At 44.1% G+C, this 17,349-nt stretch overlaps 1 protein-coding gene across 1 annotated transcript in view; it reads left to right on the top strand.

Annotated features, from left to right (window-relative positions):
- The window catches only part of Pacrg (parkin coregulated), a 478,513-nt gene that overhangs the window by 442,928 nt on the left and 18,236 nt on the right, over window positions 1-17,349 (top strand). The gene's annotated exons all lie outside the window — the stretch shown is intronic.

The following is a 17,349-nucleotide window of genomic DNA, read 5'->3' as shown; positions in this document are numbered from 1 at the left end:
CAGTGAAAGTTGAACGAATGAATGAATGAATGAATGAATGAATGAATAGATGGATGGGTGGGTGGATGGATGGATGGATGGTTGGGCACATAAATGAACAAGTGAACGAATTAGGTCCATCATTGGGCCTCAAGCATCCTGAGATTCCTGGGAGCTTTGTCCTGGAGGGAAATGGGGCACTGCATCCCCCACACAGGACTAGCTTGTCCACAGAGTAAAAACAGCACCCCCCTTTGTGCCTTTCAGGAACACCAAGGCTTTCTCTCAGGGAAGTGGGTTGTGAGCCTCTGCCTGAACACCCTGATAGCTATCTGAGTTAACAGCCCCAAGCACAGAAATGTGAACGGCGGTAATGACATTCACTCTTCCTCTGTGCTCTGGTGAGGATTAAATGAGTTTAAAAAATATAAAGAATTTGAGCCGGGCAGTGGTGGCACACGCCTTTAATCCCAGCACTTGGGAGGCAGAGGCAGGTGGATTTCTGAGTTCGAGGCCAGCCTGGTCTACAAAGTGAGTTCCAGGACAGCCAGGACTACACAGAGAAACCCTGTCTCAAAAAACCAAAAAGGAAAAAAAGAGAATTTGCAGTCACTGAAATACAGGAGCGGTGCTTGTGGGCCCCGGGATTCTTCCTTCTCTTCACAAAAACATTTCCAACCCAGGTATAAGATAAAGAGGTCTGGATTTCCTTCAGCAAAGAAAAGTCTCCTGCTTCTCCTTTAAATAACCATATATTTCTCAGAACCTAGTTGCATGTGAATGATCAGGGTGAAATATTACATTGGGACTTTACTTTAATTATCACAAAAATAAAAGCTTATATTTTTATACTTGGGATTTACCATAATAGAATGTGGCTCAAATCTGAATCAAAGATTATTATCGTGATGTTTTGACTACTAAATATTTTACTTCTTGAAATAATAATTTGATCCACAAATTAAAATGGATTTCAGGGCACTGCCAATTATTAAGCTTTAAAACATTCTGTCCTTACTTCCTAATTAGTAATAATGAGCCAACTCCCAAAAAATCAATTTATATTTAATAAAATTATTAGTTGTATCTGGTTAAATTCTTATTACACTACAAAAATATTCTTATGCATCTCTTACTGGTAGGTTTATTTACAAATATCAATTATAAGAGTTGAACATGCAATGTAGAATCTGAAATGGAAGTACATACCTCTAAGACCAGTACTTGGGAGGCAGAAGGAGGTGGATCTCTGTAGGTTAAAGGCCAACTTGTCTACATAGCAATTTCCAGGCCAGCCAGGGCTCTATAGTGAGAGCCTGTCTCAAAAATAAACAAATGAGAAATGGAAATACCTCCACCCCATACTTTGGAACAGATAAAATAACTGTAATCCCAGAAACTAGATTTAAATTTCAAAGTTTATGAGTAAATATGACATTGATGGGAAGGTGGCGTGTAAAGAGGAAGGGTGTATTCTTAGAGAATGCCATACAAAGGAAAGGATGCTCTCCAGTCACTCTCAAGAGATCTGTCCCTCCGAATTCTCTGCTCAGTTGGGGAGAGAAGTCTCTTGTGACAACAGGTGGGGCACACAGGGTGAGGGGTCGGGACTGACAGTGTACAAGCTCACAGGCTACAGGCAGTGCAAAACAAGTGTCAGTTTCTGGGCCTCTGGGTTGGCCTGTGTAGTGGGGGTCTCTGACCCTACTGTCACCTAACCTGTGCCCATGATGTCCTTGAAGCAAGAATGCATGCTGAGGGCTTTATATGTGTTACCCCACCATCTGCTGCAGGGAAGCTGGGGAAGTTTAGGTTTGCCCAGAGTCTCAGCCAGGTCATGCCTGGCTTTACCCAGGAAGAGGTCTAGGTGTTGAGGCTGCTTGCCCAGACCCTGGCCCACCTACTGAGCACCATGGCAACACCTGTACTGGAAGTGAGCCAGCCTGCAAGGACAGAAAGCATCCCTGTGTAGCCCTGGCTGTCCTGGTACTTGCTCTGGAGACCAGGCTGGCTTTGAACTCAGAGATCTGCCTGCCTCTGCCTCCTGAGTGCTGGAATTAAAGGCTACCATCAGCAGTTTTAGAAAGAATTTAAATCCCTACTCTGCTGAGGATTATATGGTCAGGATTATAAGTTCCCCACAAGCCCACAGCCCTGAATTTATCTTGTGTGGCGTTCAAACCACCATACAGCTGAAATGTCGGTCCCTTAAAGCACCTGGTGTGACCCAGAATTCATCAGAGAGGTGCTTCAAAGGACCAGAAACAGCAGATTAAAAAGTGATATTCCCCTATTGATCAACCCTCCTTACACTGACAGATCTTAATTCTCAACGATTCCAAAATGCTTAAAACGTATTTAGTTGATTCTCACTCTCAGAGCACATCAGACCAGTGCCCTGTGAAATGTAGATTATTTCTCCAGCTGAAGGCAGACTGAGTGAGCAGGCTGTAGCATATTCTGGACAGATTCCTAAGCTGGGCATAACGGAGGCGCTTCTGATATTTCCCTAACTGCTTCAACAGTAGCAGAGAGGGAGAGATAAGAAATATTCAGACTAGTTATTTACTGCCAAGCCACTTTTAATTCCGAGAAGAACATACAACAGATAAGATGCTGAGATTCTCAGTGCATGGCTTTGGAAAATATTAATTTTTAAAGAACAGAAGGTTATCCAAGTGACATTAAAATGCAGTGCACTAACCTATACAGAAAAGCCAGTCACTTGCGCTTTGAAATTATTGAAGTATTATACAATCTTCCTTTCAAATAATCTGCAGTTTAAAATCTCAAAAACAAATATTTTACAAATATATTACATGAGACTTCTGCTATAATCAAAGCCATTTGCTTCATTTTTCTTTCAAAAGAAAGTATCAAAAGTTCAATGTAGTGTTCATGGCTTCTCTTGACAGCTAAGTTGTCCTTCCTTTTTCCTTTTCTTTTTCCTTTTCTTTTTCTTTTTCTTTCTCTTTCTCTTTCTTTTCTTTTTCTTTTCTTTCTCTCTTTCTTTTTCTTTCTTTCTTTCTTTTTCTTTTTTGAGCTCTGAGCTACAACCCCAGCCCAGGCAGCTTCAGCTAAGTCTCTCAGATCAGGTCAGAGTTTACCTGCTTTTATGTGTTGCCCCTTTGTGCTTTATTCTTACCCAAACCTTCCCCAGAATTCAATGTGGATTGCTCCTCTCTCCCTCTCCCCTTCCCCCTCTCCTTCCCTCTTCCCCTCCCTCTCTCTGCATTGCACACTGTGATAGCTGAATTGGGAGTTTCAGGGATTCTCCAATCCCCACATCCCATCTCCCCAATAGGAGCACTGGTATTACAGATACATGCATTTTTGCATTAGAATTAAGTTCTATGGCTTCAAACTCAGGGCCCCCTGCTTACACAGCTAGCACTTTATCCACAGAGTACCCTTGGCCTCAGCCCCCCAGGTACTGGTGTCACTGGTGTGCACTGCTGTGCCTGTCATAATCTGCCGATCTATCTCCTTCCTGAGTATTTCAAAGGCCTTTTCCTCCCGTGCTCCCCTCAGTTGGCTCTCCATTTCTGTAACTTTTTCTCTTGCCTCCTTCCTATGTCCTTAACTCACTTTTCACTCTCTCCAGTTGCCATGGTGCCTGTTCTGCCAGATGCTGGACTTTTGTTTTGGGGGTTCTATTCAATTGTGAACAGCTCTCCTTTCAGCTCAGCTTTTTGATGGATTATTGCTCAACCACAGTCGTGTCATTCTCAGAGATGCGTGGCCGTGCGTGACTGCCCTTCCTCCGCCGCCGTGCCTCTCCTTTCACACTATCTCCTTACACTACTATCTCCTTACCCCATCACTCTTCTGATGGCTTCTGTTTCAAATTGCTCACTTTCAAATGAGTTTGTTCTAGTGCCGATTGGGAAAGCTTCCTATGAGAGAAAGTTCAGTACGTATAGATTGCTCCAGTATTATTATGTTTGTGGGAAGAAGGATTTTCTCTGGTTCCCTAAATCGAGTGGATAGAGGAGGAGAGGTACTTTTAGCCCATTCTGTGGTCCACTTTTGCACCCTGAGAAGTTTCTTGTGCTCATAAGGCTTCCAGGGGTCTCACCGTCATAGAATCTGTTTGGGGGCGTTCTCTGAAGAATGTGGTGGCCAAGCTACTTACACCTTTTCAATGCATTGTCCCTATACTTCCACTCTGGACAGCTACTGCCCCAGGCTCTGCCCTGTCATCCTAAGATCTGACAGCTGCCATAACCTCCAGGACAGATTTTTACCACATTAGTGCAACTCCCTGGCTCCTGTGCTGCACCTTTGAACCACCTCACTCTTGACTCTGGACATCTCACACTTGATAAGTTTTCTCTGCCACATGTCCCCAAGCATGCTCCTGGCTGATCCTTCCTGTCTGGCAATTCCAATGTGCCAGTCTCAGTCAGACTGACAGGTTCCAGCTGTATGCAACCCACTCGGCACACAACCCACAGTGCACACGTGGCTGGAAGGAGCCATCACTTCCAGGAAGGCAAGCCCACTTTAGGATGCCTTCATTCTCAATGGAAAAGCATCCATCATAAGTTCTCTTAGCCCGCCCTGGCTGCATAACAAGGTACCATGAGCTGGATAGCTTAAACAACAGAAAACTATGAACCCACAGTGTTGAAGGCCTGAAGTCCAAGGTAAATGTCTACTCACTCACTGGAGCATCTAGTGAGGACTTTCTTCCTGACTCACAGATGATCAGCTTCTTGACCTGTCGGTGCTGTGTGTGTGTGTGTGTGTGTATGTGTGTGTGTGTGTGTGTGTGTGTGTGTCTGTATCTGTCTGCATCTGTGTGTGTGTGTGTCTGTGTCTGTATCTGTCTGCATCTGTGTGTGTGTGTGTGTGTTGGGGGTGGGGCAGAGAATGAATGTCTCTACTTGCAAGAATACTAGTCTTGAGCCAGGCGTTGTGGTGCACGCCTTTAATCCCAGCACTCAGGAGGCAGAGGCAGGCAGATTTCTGAGTTTGAGGCCAACCTGGTCTACAAAGTGAGCTCCAGGACACAGCCAGGGCTATACAGAGAAACCCTGTCTCGAAAAAAAAAAAAAAAAATTACTAGTCTTATTAGATTTCCCACCCACCCATGTGACCTCAGTTAGCTTTAGGTGCTTTTAGGGGGCTTATTTTCAAAAACAGCTGCCCTTAGAGGCTAGAACTTCAGGTAACTCACAGATACAACAGCTTCAGACAGGACATATTGGAAGGGGCTGTAGATTCTGAACGGACAAGGGATTGGAAGAGAGAGCATTTCTTCTAGTTACTGAGTCGTGACTGAGCATCATGGAGTCAAATGTAAGCAAACACAAGGTGTGCACACAGGATACCAGTGCTAACTTTTGGGTTGAGATGAGAGCGCGGAGGGTGGGGGTGGGGGTGGGTTTTACAGGAAAACCCTGCCAGGTCTAACAACCTCGAATCAGTCTCCTTTCCACGACTATACCAAAACATCCGAGGCTGAGCATCCATAATAGAAAGAGCTTTGGTTTGCACACAGGTTTAAAGGTTAAAAGCCCAATTGGCATTATGAAGCTTGTATGAGAGACAAGATCAAGGCAGGAAGCTACAGCCCTCTTCTCACAATCTTTTACCTCCACATTGAGGACCAAATCTCTAACACGTGAACCTGTCAGGAACAAAACACACCTAAACTTTAGCAGCTATCGTCAGTCAGTCTGTACGGGGAGGGGGTGGGAGCAATGCCCTTGGACCTTATACAAGTCACCGGACTTGTAGGTGACTTTATGTAAAACTGAAAGGAGTGGGACCAGCCCAACCCTGCACCACAGGACTAAAACCTGGTGACAGATAAACATCAAGATAACATCCATTTCTGCTTGTCTTTTGAAATCCAGATAAGGTATATCTAATTCAATTTTGTTTCAGAAGTAGAAGTATAAGCAAGCTGGGCTAGAAAATGGTCATCAAAATTCATCATTCTGAAAATGGAATATAAATACCACATTCAATAATTTAGTAATTCCCAAATGTAAGCAGAACAGAGCATTCACGGGATAATGGTGTGTAGTTGAAATACACCACGTGAGGCAGGCTGCACTGAGCTAACCTTTTGATCCACTAATTTAACAGCATAGAAGAAGAAGTGAGCCCTACCCAACAACAGCATGCATTCCAAATTCAATTAACTTTAACCAATGTGTTGACAGCATGCTTTCTTATTAAAATGAAGTCTCTAAAACATTGAAGATAAAATCTTGCCCACAAGAAGCAGATCAGGTTTTTCAAGAATGTGTAAAAAGTCTGTAGATAGAAAACATAAATAAAAGATTAAAACAAGCAAACAAACACTGGGATAGAGTAATGGCTCAAAGGGAAAACTGCTTACTTTGCAAGCACCCGGACCTGATTTGCGCACCACCCCCCCCCTGCTGCCCAGAGTCCCCATAAAAGCTGGGTGTGGTATCACATGCCTATTGCACAAATTCTGGAGGGGGCAGGGGAGAGGGGGAGGCAGAGCCGGGAGGATCCTAGAGTCTTGCTAGCTAATGTAGCTGAAACCATGAACTCCAGGTTTAGTAAAAGACCCTGCCTCAAAAGTTAAGGTGACAAGTAATGAAGGAAGATACCTCACATTGACCCCCCAGCTTCTATATGTGCACCCATAAATGAGCATGCCTACTACCACCACACATGCATCCTCCACACACACATGCATGCATCCCACACCCACACATGTGCACACAAACCAACACAGTACAGGACATGAGTAGGCACAGAGGAACAGGTTTATTATTGAGACTATTCTACTGTTGTATTTTTCCTTATATATAAAATGAAATCTCTTCTGTTGTATTTTTCCTTATATATAAAATGAAATCTTTTCTTTGAGTTACTTAGAAAAAAATAGTACAGTTTTCTTTCACTGTTCATAAAGATTCTTGAACCAATATGCCAGGGAAGAAAAATTCCACCAGAGAAACACCACTGGAAGTCAAAACTCCACATGCTGTGCTCATGCTTATTCACAGCAGACTTACCCCGCTGGGCAGAAAGAACATCCGGGGTCCCTCTGTACCCATTAGGTCAGGCATCCTCTTAGAATCAGTGAACATCCAACCAAGTCTGGACTCACAGGCTTCCTCCCATGCTCTACTTTAGCTTCTGTAGTGTGTGTGTGTGTGTGTGTGTGTGTGTATGTGTGTGTACACGCACATGCATATGCATACATATATATGTATATACACATATGTTTATTCATGTGTACATTCCTCCAAATTTTTCATAAAAGGACTCATTTTATTGCTTTTGGATTTAGAAGACACAGCTCAACTGTGTTTTTCTTTACTTCCTCTCGGATGTAAAGAACTGTTGAAAACAGCAGTTTCCTCCTGTAAACAAAGGCATCAGACTGCTTGCTCATCAAGTCCTCCTGGGCCTCTGGCCCCCATTCCATCACCATGCTGTCATGACCACCCACTGCCTCATGTGTGGCCAGCAGAAGGCTGCCAGGGAACAACCTTCCTCTCCCCTTCCCGGCAGCTGTTACCAGAGAAAGGCCCCTGTCGTGTAGAAGCAAGAGTGTGTCAGAAGATGTAACTCACCTCTAGTTCTTGGCATGTTACTTCTGTGTGTATGCAGAATCCAGAAGTCAATTTTTAAAATATGTATTTTTATTTTATGGGCATCATTGTTTTGGCTACATGAACACATGTGCACCACATCTGTGCCTGGTTCCCTTGGAAGCCAGAAGGTGGTGTCAGAATCCGTGGAGCTATAGTTACAGAAGGTTGTACACACTGGGAACGGAACCCAGGTTCTCTGCAATCTCCACACATGCTCTTGACCACTAAACCCTCTCTCCAGTCCCCTCCCCCCAATTCATTTATAGTCATGGTAAAAACAAATCTAAATAGTGTTTCACAAACAGATTCAGAGTTATAAAAGGCTGAGTGCTTCGGGGGCTGAATTTGTCCTTTCCACCATGTTAGACAGAAGCACGGCCTAGTTCAGACAGGGGACATCCATCCCCAGCCCATGCCAAGGGTGCTGTTACTGAGTGAGGCCCAGGACTGCCCGGTCCTCACAGAGCTCTTCCATAACCCATGATGAGCAGCAGTCTGCTCCTCTGCAGCGGAGCCCTGGACTAGGGACCAGAGAGCAGCAACCACAGCCTTGCTTGTTAGGGTCCATAGTGCTCTTAGCAGGTTAAGACTATCTTACCTTAGATATCTCTTCAAGCATGAAACATATTAGTATTGTAGCAGTGATGACATCATATGCATGCTTTTCCAGTCTCTGGGTCGTATTAGAGTTCTTGGCCACTTGACACTGGCGATAAAGGTGAACTCCCTTCACATGGTTCCCAAGTCACCTGGCTTTTCCTCAAAGTTCTGCCCATCTGCACAAGTCCTGCTATGCTGGAATGGTCTCCACCTCTGCTTCACCCCACCTTTCCCTGACAGTGGACCTGCATCCCCCCTCTCCCTCCCTATGCACTCATCATGAAAGTCCCACAACACATGGGAGTTTCTGTAATATCCCTTGTCCCTGCAAGATTGATCTATACTGGGTCAGAAAGGGTCTTTCCTGCAGGTCCTCTGTCCCCAGTTCTTTGTACAATCTGGGAACCATGGGGAAGGAGGAACATGTCTCTAATCTCTGCTGTGTGTTAATAGTGGCCAGAGAAGCCAGAGTTCTGTGGAGAGTTCTGCCTGTAAAAGGATGAGGGAAATGGCTGGGCCTGGAAAACCTCAAAGCCCAGAATGCACCACTGTGCTCTGACTGACAGCACTCAGCTCAGGTACAATATGTGGGCTGCATCAGAGCAGGGAGCAGAGCTGTCTCAAGTGCACATGCTGAATAAGGTTCCATGATGGGTTCTCTGTGCTGCACTATTAGACAACAGCACCCAGCAAAGACATTCCCCACCGCAGGCCAGGCACATGGTAGGTGCCACCTCAGCATCACCTGTAAACAGGAAGGAGCTCAGCGTGTCACCTGTGCCCGTTCATTCCCAGGACCCAAGGAAAGTGCAGGTAACATGCTTCAGCCTCGGGCATCACATCCTTAAATGCCTCCTGTCTCTGTAACCGTAGGCTTGCTCTGGGGCTCGGTGTATGTTTATGTGGATGGGAGGAAACACAGAATATTTCATAGGTAACTATTTACTGACATCTCGTGCTATTTTATAGTCCGTGTCGTTTGGAATGGATGGAAGTTCATTATTCGAGGTTTATAAAATCTTTCAGACTGAACAATGAATTTACATGCGTTACAATTCGTACGGGTGGTAAAATAGGTGTAAGGTGTCCATAAACCTTTACTGTCAGAAAATATCAGAGTGTACTGATGTTTTTAGGAAAATAGTGCATATTTTATTATCCATAAAGCAGGACGTTAATGTTTACTACATGTGATAACATAAGTATTTATAAAAACTGTATTCAGTAGGGGGAAAATCAGAGAGGTGGAAGCAAGGGTGAAATGTGTGTGTGTGCATGAGTACATGTGTTCATGTGTGTACATGTACTTGTGTGTGTGTGTGAATGTGTGTGTATGTGTGTGTGAAATTGTGTGTGTGAAAGTATGCATGTATACACAAGCTTAGTATATGCATGTGTGTCCCTATTTGGTGCATGGCTGTGTTTAAGGGCCAGAAGTCAATATCTTCCTCAATCAGACTCCACCTTACTCTGTGAGGCAAGATTTCTCCTTAGACCTGAAGCTCACCAATCTGGCTAGGCGCACAGCCACTGAGCTCCATGGATCTGCCACCACTGCCATCCCTCGGCTGCCAGGAGCTACGGGCACAGGCCACCACCAGGAGCTACAGGTCCAGGCTGCCACACCTGCCATTTACAGGGGTGCTGTGTTCTAAAGTCAGGTCCTCATGATCGTGTGCCAGGCACTTAGCCAACAGAGCCACCACCCCCTAGCTCAAAGCTGGGGATTGAAAACAAGTTTCACAGAAACTTTAAAAAAAACCCATATGGTAATATAAACTCTCTGTAATGTATTAAGAACTTCAACTCAATTGAGAGTTAGCAATTCAGTTTGGAATCTATAGCAGTATTATGCTTTACATCATAGAAATTGGCTTAGTGACTACTGAATAGGTGATAGTCCCATCGTTCTCAGCCATGGCCCCCCAGTCTTCTCCATAAAAGCTCTGTGGAGGGAAACTTTCAAAACAGATAGATGTATGATATGCACATGTGTGGATCTTCCTGTCTGTGTATATATGCATGTGGGTGAAACTTTGTGTGTACATGTGTGTATGCACATGTGTCTTTATGGGTATGTACAGGTGAAAATGTATGTGTTTGTATGCACATATGTGTGTTTGTATATGTGTGTATACAGGCATACATTTATTGATATGTTGCCTTAAATTTTTTCAGTTCCTATATTTTCCAAGAAGCAGAAGGTAGACAATCTGCATCTAATGCTTTTTAAAGCTTCTGTATGTGTGACTTGGTGGCTCCTCAGAAGGTAGATGATTCACAGAGTGGCACAGTGCTGCTGTGGAGATCCCTAAGGACAGGACTCCTTGAAGTCTGATCAAGCATTTTTAAAATGTAAAGTTTACTTTCCTCTTGCCTACAGACAAAAGCGTTAAAAGGTCCCCTCTTCAGCAAGTAGAGCCAGGCTGTTTCCCCAGTGGGGAGCCTGGGAAGCCTGAGAGCCCTCCCCACCAAGAGCATCCGCTTTGCCAGGGCCAGCCAGGGTAGGGAGGCATCAGCCAGGACCTGCTTCCTTACAGCTTCAGGCCTGCACTCACCCTCCAGCCAGTCCTGGGGTTTGCTTCTTATCTATTTCTTCCCAGTTCCGACGCTGTCTTATCAAACTTTCCAAAGTGAGCATCCAACCTATCCCTTACAAAGATTCTCTTTTGAGATTTGAAGAAAAAAATATGGGAGTTAAGAAAAATAGATGTGAGGGGCTGGAGAGAAGGCTCAGCAGTTAAGATGGGTTGCTCTTCCAGAGGACCCAGCTTTGACTCCCAGTACCCACAACAGGCAGCTCACAACTGCCTGGACGGGAAGTCCAGATCAAAGGGAGTCAGACACCCTCTGCTAGCCTCGGTGGGCCCCTGGAATATATGTGGTGCACATAAACTCATACAACACATATAGATAGCTAGAAATGACAGATAGATACTAGATAGATAGATAGATAGATAGATAGATAGATACATACATACATACATACATACATACATACATACATACATAGATGGCTACTTTTAAAAAGCTGGATGTGCTATAACCGACCTATGTAAGAAGTACAAGAAGTCTTCTTTCTTTCTTTTATGTAGATGAACAATAAGGCAAGACTACAAGTGGATATTTTGCTTTAACTGTGGTGTGTTCAGGTGGAAAACTGATGTCTTGTGCATGGCCCAGTGGCCACAGAGAGGACACCTGTGTGGGCTGAGGTTATTGAAGATTTCCAAAACAAGGGCACCGTCACAGGAACTATTTTTATGATGTTTACTTTAAAGGCAAGGCAAGAGTTGAAGGCCTGTGTCTCCTCTCTCCATCAAATTCAGACATTATTCAAGCAACATTTTTCCTGCATCATCTTGAGATTTAGAGTTTATCTTTCAAAGGGCTCTGTTATTTGTGGTGATGGCCAGGACTTGTTCTTCTTTTTTATTTTCATCTCATGCAATTAAAATGTCCAATTCCTGGAGTGTGGGGGGTTTCCTCTGATTTGCCTGCTTGGTCACATTGGACTTCAGTGTCAAGAGACATTAGCTTGACTCACTAAGGACAGTTTGTGATAGTTGTGGTGATGTGTCTCATACCTGAGGTCCCCAACAGCAGACACAGGACAGGCAGGAGCAAGACAGATCCCCCTCACTTGGACATGGCTCTGAATCTCAGCATCTCTGTATTCTTTGGCCAGATCGTTGTAATCTCTGCCTCGATGCCCTCAGCTATGCATGGTAAGGCCTGTCAGGGCATTGGCAGAGTTAGTATCTGTGCACAGCCCGAAGCCAGCTCCCCATAACCCATCACTTTCAAAGTCCTTTCCAAAGACTGAGAGTTTCAACGAAACTGCTTGGATGAGCAGTGAAGAGTTTAGCTGTTACCATGTTATAACCTAGACAACAACAAACTCCACACGGCCAAAACAACAACAATGAATCCATTTCAGAAACATTTTCTCTGGAATTTTAACATAAATTCACTTTTGATTGTCTGGGAAAAATAACCCGGCAGGGGAGGTGTGTGTGTGCATGTATGTGCAAGTGTGTACAGGTGCACTTTCCTTGGTGTGCACATTTGGAGCTCAGAGGCCAATGTCAGATGTCTTCAGCTATCCATCATTCTCCACCTTGTGTTTTTACTGTCTGTCACCGAGCCTGGAGCTCAGCTAGACTGGCTGGCCAGCAAGGCCCTGGGACCCTCCTGGCTCCGCCTCCCTGGTGCTGGGGTTATATGTGCAGACCACCATGCATGTGGTGTCTCCAGAACTAAGGCCTAGCATCTCCTTAGCTAGCATTTTACCCATCTCCTCAGCCCCAGCCCACTCCCAACCCCGTGGGAAAAACTGTTATTACAAAAGCTGTGAAGGAGTGTTTTCTAGTTACTATTCAAAAGTGTAGCAGGAGCGTCAGTCTGTCAGATGTGGTCACTAAAATGACTTGACTTTGGTGGATGTGAATTTGGACAGTTACCCTTAGGGAGAACAAAGAGGCCTGCCCAACTCTTTAGTGTGATTAACCAGGAGCCTCCTTACTCAAGAAAAGCCATGAGCACCAAGCCACGGTTAGAAGCCAATGGTAAAAGCCATCCCTCCATTGGAGAGGGTGGGATGGAGGTCAGCCACTCCCAGCCAGAATGCTAGAGTAGTAGGGAAGGCTGGAGATGCAGGGGAAATGTTGCTGACAATAGGGGACCGAACCCTGTCCTTTATCCTGAGTGAGCAGAAGCAGAGGTCTTCCTTGGGCTCACTCCCCACCACTTCCTCTGTATCAGTGACCAGCACTTCCTGTGTGGCTGAGGGTCGGGGTGTCAGGGGTATAGGTAGGGGTGGGGGCTGCTATTGTCCCAGACTCTCCCTGATGCTTTGATTCACTGCTTTACCAGTGTCCTAGGCAGACATTAGAAGATACATTAGGATCTAATCAGCTAGAAGCATCATGCTTTTAAAGTGCTCCAAGCACTGTACATACATCCCGTTACCGGTTATATTCCTCGCGTTAAGTTCACTTCTGTTTTCCCTTGTAGTCTTCCAATTGCCTTTCTCTGTATTTCCTCTTCGGTATTATTAGTCCCTAAAGATTTAAGATGATCTTTGAAATAGAGTTAGGTGGACATTATGTTTGCCTTGTAATTAATTCGGCCCTGCTACATCTTTATATGAAATAACCCCCAGCATGGAGCCAGTATAGACAGCAGCCAGAGTGGTGATATTGTGTCCACTGGCAACCCTCACTCCGGGCCCAGTATGGCATGATGCTGTTCCAGCCAGCCCTACACTAGTCCCTAGAGGGCATTGTTATGAGCCCAGGTCCTCTGTGAGGAAATGAAGGCAGCTGGGCTTGAGTGACTTGCTACTCAGGTTCAGCTTGTAAGTTAAGACAGCAGAGGAGAGGGTGGAAGGTGGTGGCCTCTGTGGCCAGCTTGTGCTCCCAACGTAGACAATACCCAGTCATGACCAACCCTCACTCACACATGCATGCGTGCACACACACTCACTCACTCACACACGCACACACTTTTTTTTTTTTTTTTTTTTTTTTGCTATTTCTTATGGGTCATCAGTATAAAAACAGCAAGGCCACCTTGAAAACAGCCTCTGATCTCATACAGGGTTGTTTTTTTTTCCCAAAGACTGAAAACAGGTATCAATTTATCCCAATATAAAAATGAAACACAGTGCTAATATTTAGCTCTTCCCAGTGTATCTAGGGACTGCTTAAGTGATCTGGGAGAAATGGCTTCTTTTTTTCTTCTGACGTGAGAGGTTTGCTGGCAAGAAGCGTCTAGGGGTCCTGTGACCATCTTGTTCTTTGGAGACTTTAATGACATAGAGATTGTGAACAGTTAACTTCAGGTTGATTGGAAGTGCCTTGGGCCCTCCTGCTGTGCACTGTAGCATACACATACACATGGCCTTATGTGCACACGTGCAAGCCAGCAGGAGACAAGTGAGTATGTGGAGGGTGGGTGCCACTGCTACTTCGGTGATTCACAGATTCCAGAGGCCCAAAGCCAGTCCTTGTCTTCATATTGGCTCTAATAATAAACAAACAAATGATTAGCTTTCCGGAGGGCCCAGAAGACAGCCATCTGCATAGCAGTATCTTTCAGCGTGCCACACCCGCTTCTGATGCAATGGCCACCAGCCACAGCTGTTCTGCCTCCCAGTACAGATCCTGAGTTATTAGCCGTTACACCGTGATTCATGGAAACGTGACTTGGTAATCGGGCAATCCGGAACCCTGAGCCCTGGCCCATGAGATGAACAAGATTTTCAACTAAAAAGTTGTAAGTTTCACATAAAGAATTAAAAGTCAAGAAGACCTGATATCCACAAGATAAGCACCCGGCTCCCATCACCATGAGAGAGAGAGACCTTGAATAGTCAACATTACTTGCTTGAATATGAGGTCTTAGCCGGGCGTAGTGGCACACGCCTTTAATCCCAGCACTCGGGAGGCAGAGGCAGGTGGATTTCTGAGTTCGAGGCCAGCCTGGTCTACAAAGTGAGTTCCAGGACAGCCAGGGCTATACAGAGAAACCATGTCTCGAAAAACCAAAAAAAAAAAAAAAAAAAAGAATATGAGGTCTTTAATTGGCACAAGTTTATAGCACTATGCTCTTACAAGATTTTAGTCTAGAGAAAAATACATTGTTAACATAAACGTAAAATAAAAGACGAGTAAATGAAAGCCAAGACTAACAACATTTCAGTCTCAGACCAGGATCCACCTCACCTAACTCTCTCCATCCTCACACTCAACCCTAGCTTTCGCTTTTTTGCTGAGACTCTGTCTAGTCTGAGACCTCCAACAGCTCTTATAGAAAATGACCCAATTATTTCTTTAAGAAAAAACATTGGGGTTAGGAAACCAAACAGATCTTAATGAAAATGATCCAAAAGAAAAAATGCAGTTGGAGGAAAATAGATGAAGAAATTGCACTTCTTCGTATTAAAATATTTTCATAAAACATTAAAAATATATTAATGAGAATTTAATCTCATATAAGAAAGTTAATCTGCTATAATATTGCTTTATATATGTTTATATGAAATTGCACACAGTAAAACAATTTATGTCACCATAATATTATCCTGTATCCCCTACAGAAATATTTTTATAAAATCATTAAAAAGCATATTATGGTTGGGTGGGGGAGTCTGTAGATTTAGTCTTGATGGTACCTAGAAACGAATAATTTTTGTGTAAAAGCAAGAAATATTACCCAAAAGGCCACAAAATTTATATTCGAATCAGTCAATGAAAGTGGTCTGCTAGTGTCAGTCTTGGCTTTACCCAAGTGTAAAATGGTAACTCAAGCAAAAGAAAATCACTGCAGAAAAACTGGAAAATAAAGAAATGTCTTGAAGGAGTAGGTGTATATATTTTTTTTAACTTTCTTTTGCAATAAATTCCATGATAACCATTCCTATTTTGACATTTAAATTAACAGTAACTCCGGGTTACAACAATAGTTACTAATTGGTAATTAATTTCATAGATAATTCAGAAGCCAAAGATGACTGATGGGGTGAAAATTAGGACTCAGATTATCGCTAGTTGAATAATATGTCTGTTCTAAAGAAAAAAGTTACTAAATTATAATTTTTAGGTTAGTTTTTAAATTTATCATGGGTGTACGTGCATGTCCATCTGGAGAGGGGGTGATGAGCGTCCACTTCTTGCCTTCCACCACTGGGTCGCAGGCATAAATGCCAAGTCATCAGGCTTAGCAAGTGCCACTTACCCTCTCAACTGTCGTGCTGGCCCTAAAGTGGTATTCCTAGCATTATATAATTTATGTTATCGTCATATATCATCATACATAGGCATGAAAACCAAATGGGTAAAAACACCCATAAGAAATAAATAATTAGTTCTCGTGCATGTGACAATTCACGTTTTAGATTCAACGGTCAGACTTGATGTTCCCTCTGGACACTCCTCCTCTGCAAGACAGGAGAAGTAGTTTATGCCCCAGGGGAGCCTGTGGGGGATAAATTAAAATTAAAATGAACAGGGCTGGAGTGATGGCTCCTGCCACTAGGAGTTCACATTTAGTTGCCAGCACCTAGTGAGGCAGCTCACAACCGCCTGTAAGTCCAGCTCCAGGGGAGCCACAGTTGTTCCCCACCACCACCACCTATATTCTCATGTGTGCACAAAGCACAGACAAACACAATTTAAAAATAACCCTTTTAAAAGGGTTTTAGAAACTCATACCTATGCTTGGATATGTCTCATTTAAGAGAAAAAGAGAGAGAGAAACTAAATAGGAAAATGCTCTTAGATGCTTAGCGCAGTGCCCGATACATAGTAAGAATGAAGGTTTGGGTCGGGTTTAAGAGGCTAGACAGCACCATTCAGTTCAGTATGAAGCAATACAAGCTTCTGTTCTTTAGGGTATGTGCATAATTTTACAGCAAACAAACAAACAAACAAACAAAATACCTATTAGCATTCTGCTTTTAATGGTTTTGTTTTTAGTTTGGTTTTGTTTTCTCTCCATTTCTTTCCTTCTGGAGCACAGAAGGAAGAGTGCTGTGGACCCAGATGCATGTAGCAGCCAGTAGTATACAGTGATATAGCGTCTGTTGGAAAGATCTGCCATGCCACACTAACCTTGGGCAACCTGAGCATGGAGACAAGAGAGTTGGGAACTGCGAAGCCTTTGGTTCATCTCCGACTCTGACAGTTGCCCATCTGGAGAGTGGCTATGTTTGGAGTAATAATAAGTGCACGCTTCTTAGATCAACCTTATTAGGGCACAGAAGGGAGTAGCTCCCAGCAGCTGCCAAGCTTTGGAACAGTGTTAGCTCGTCTTCGTAGCAACCACTGTGAGGACCCCAGTGCTGACTTGTGATAACCCTCTGCAGCAAATGGAAGCCAGCTCCAGTCACACTTCCTGACCACAACCAGCGCTCTAACATAGGTTCCTGCGAGAGTAACTACTGAAGGTGTCTTCATCATCAATCTCTTCACTGCCAGCCCCACAGACATAATGAAGCCTCCAAGACAAGACTCATGCCTGATACCTTCTGTTTCCAGAGGGTCAGTCCAGGCCCTCAAGATGTACGTGCCTTTGTGATTGGGTTGCCTCACTCAGGATGATACCCTCCAGATCCATCCATTTGCCTAGGAATTTCATAAATCCATTGCTTTTAATAGCTGAGTAGTACTCCATT

The sequence above is a fragment of the Mus caroli genome, unplaced genomic scaffold, assembly GCF_978045245.1.
Source record: "Mus caroli unplaced genomic scaffold, Mus_caroli_1 scaffold_18, whole genome shotgun sequence".
Taxonomy (NCBI): Eukaryota; Metazoa; Chordata; class Mammalia; order Rodentia; family Muridae; genus Mus; species Mus caroli.
Note: the sequence above shows the minus strand (reverse complement) of the source record. Positions and strands in the feature narration are given on the sequence as shown.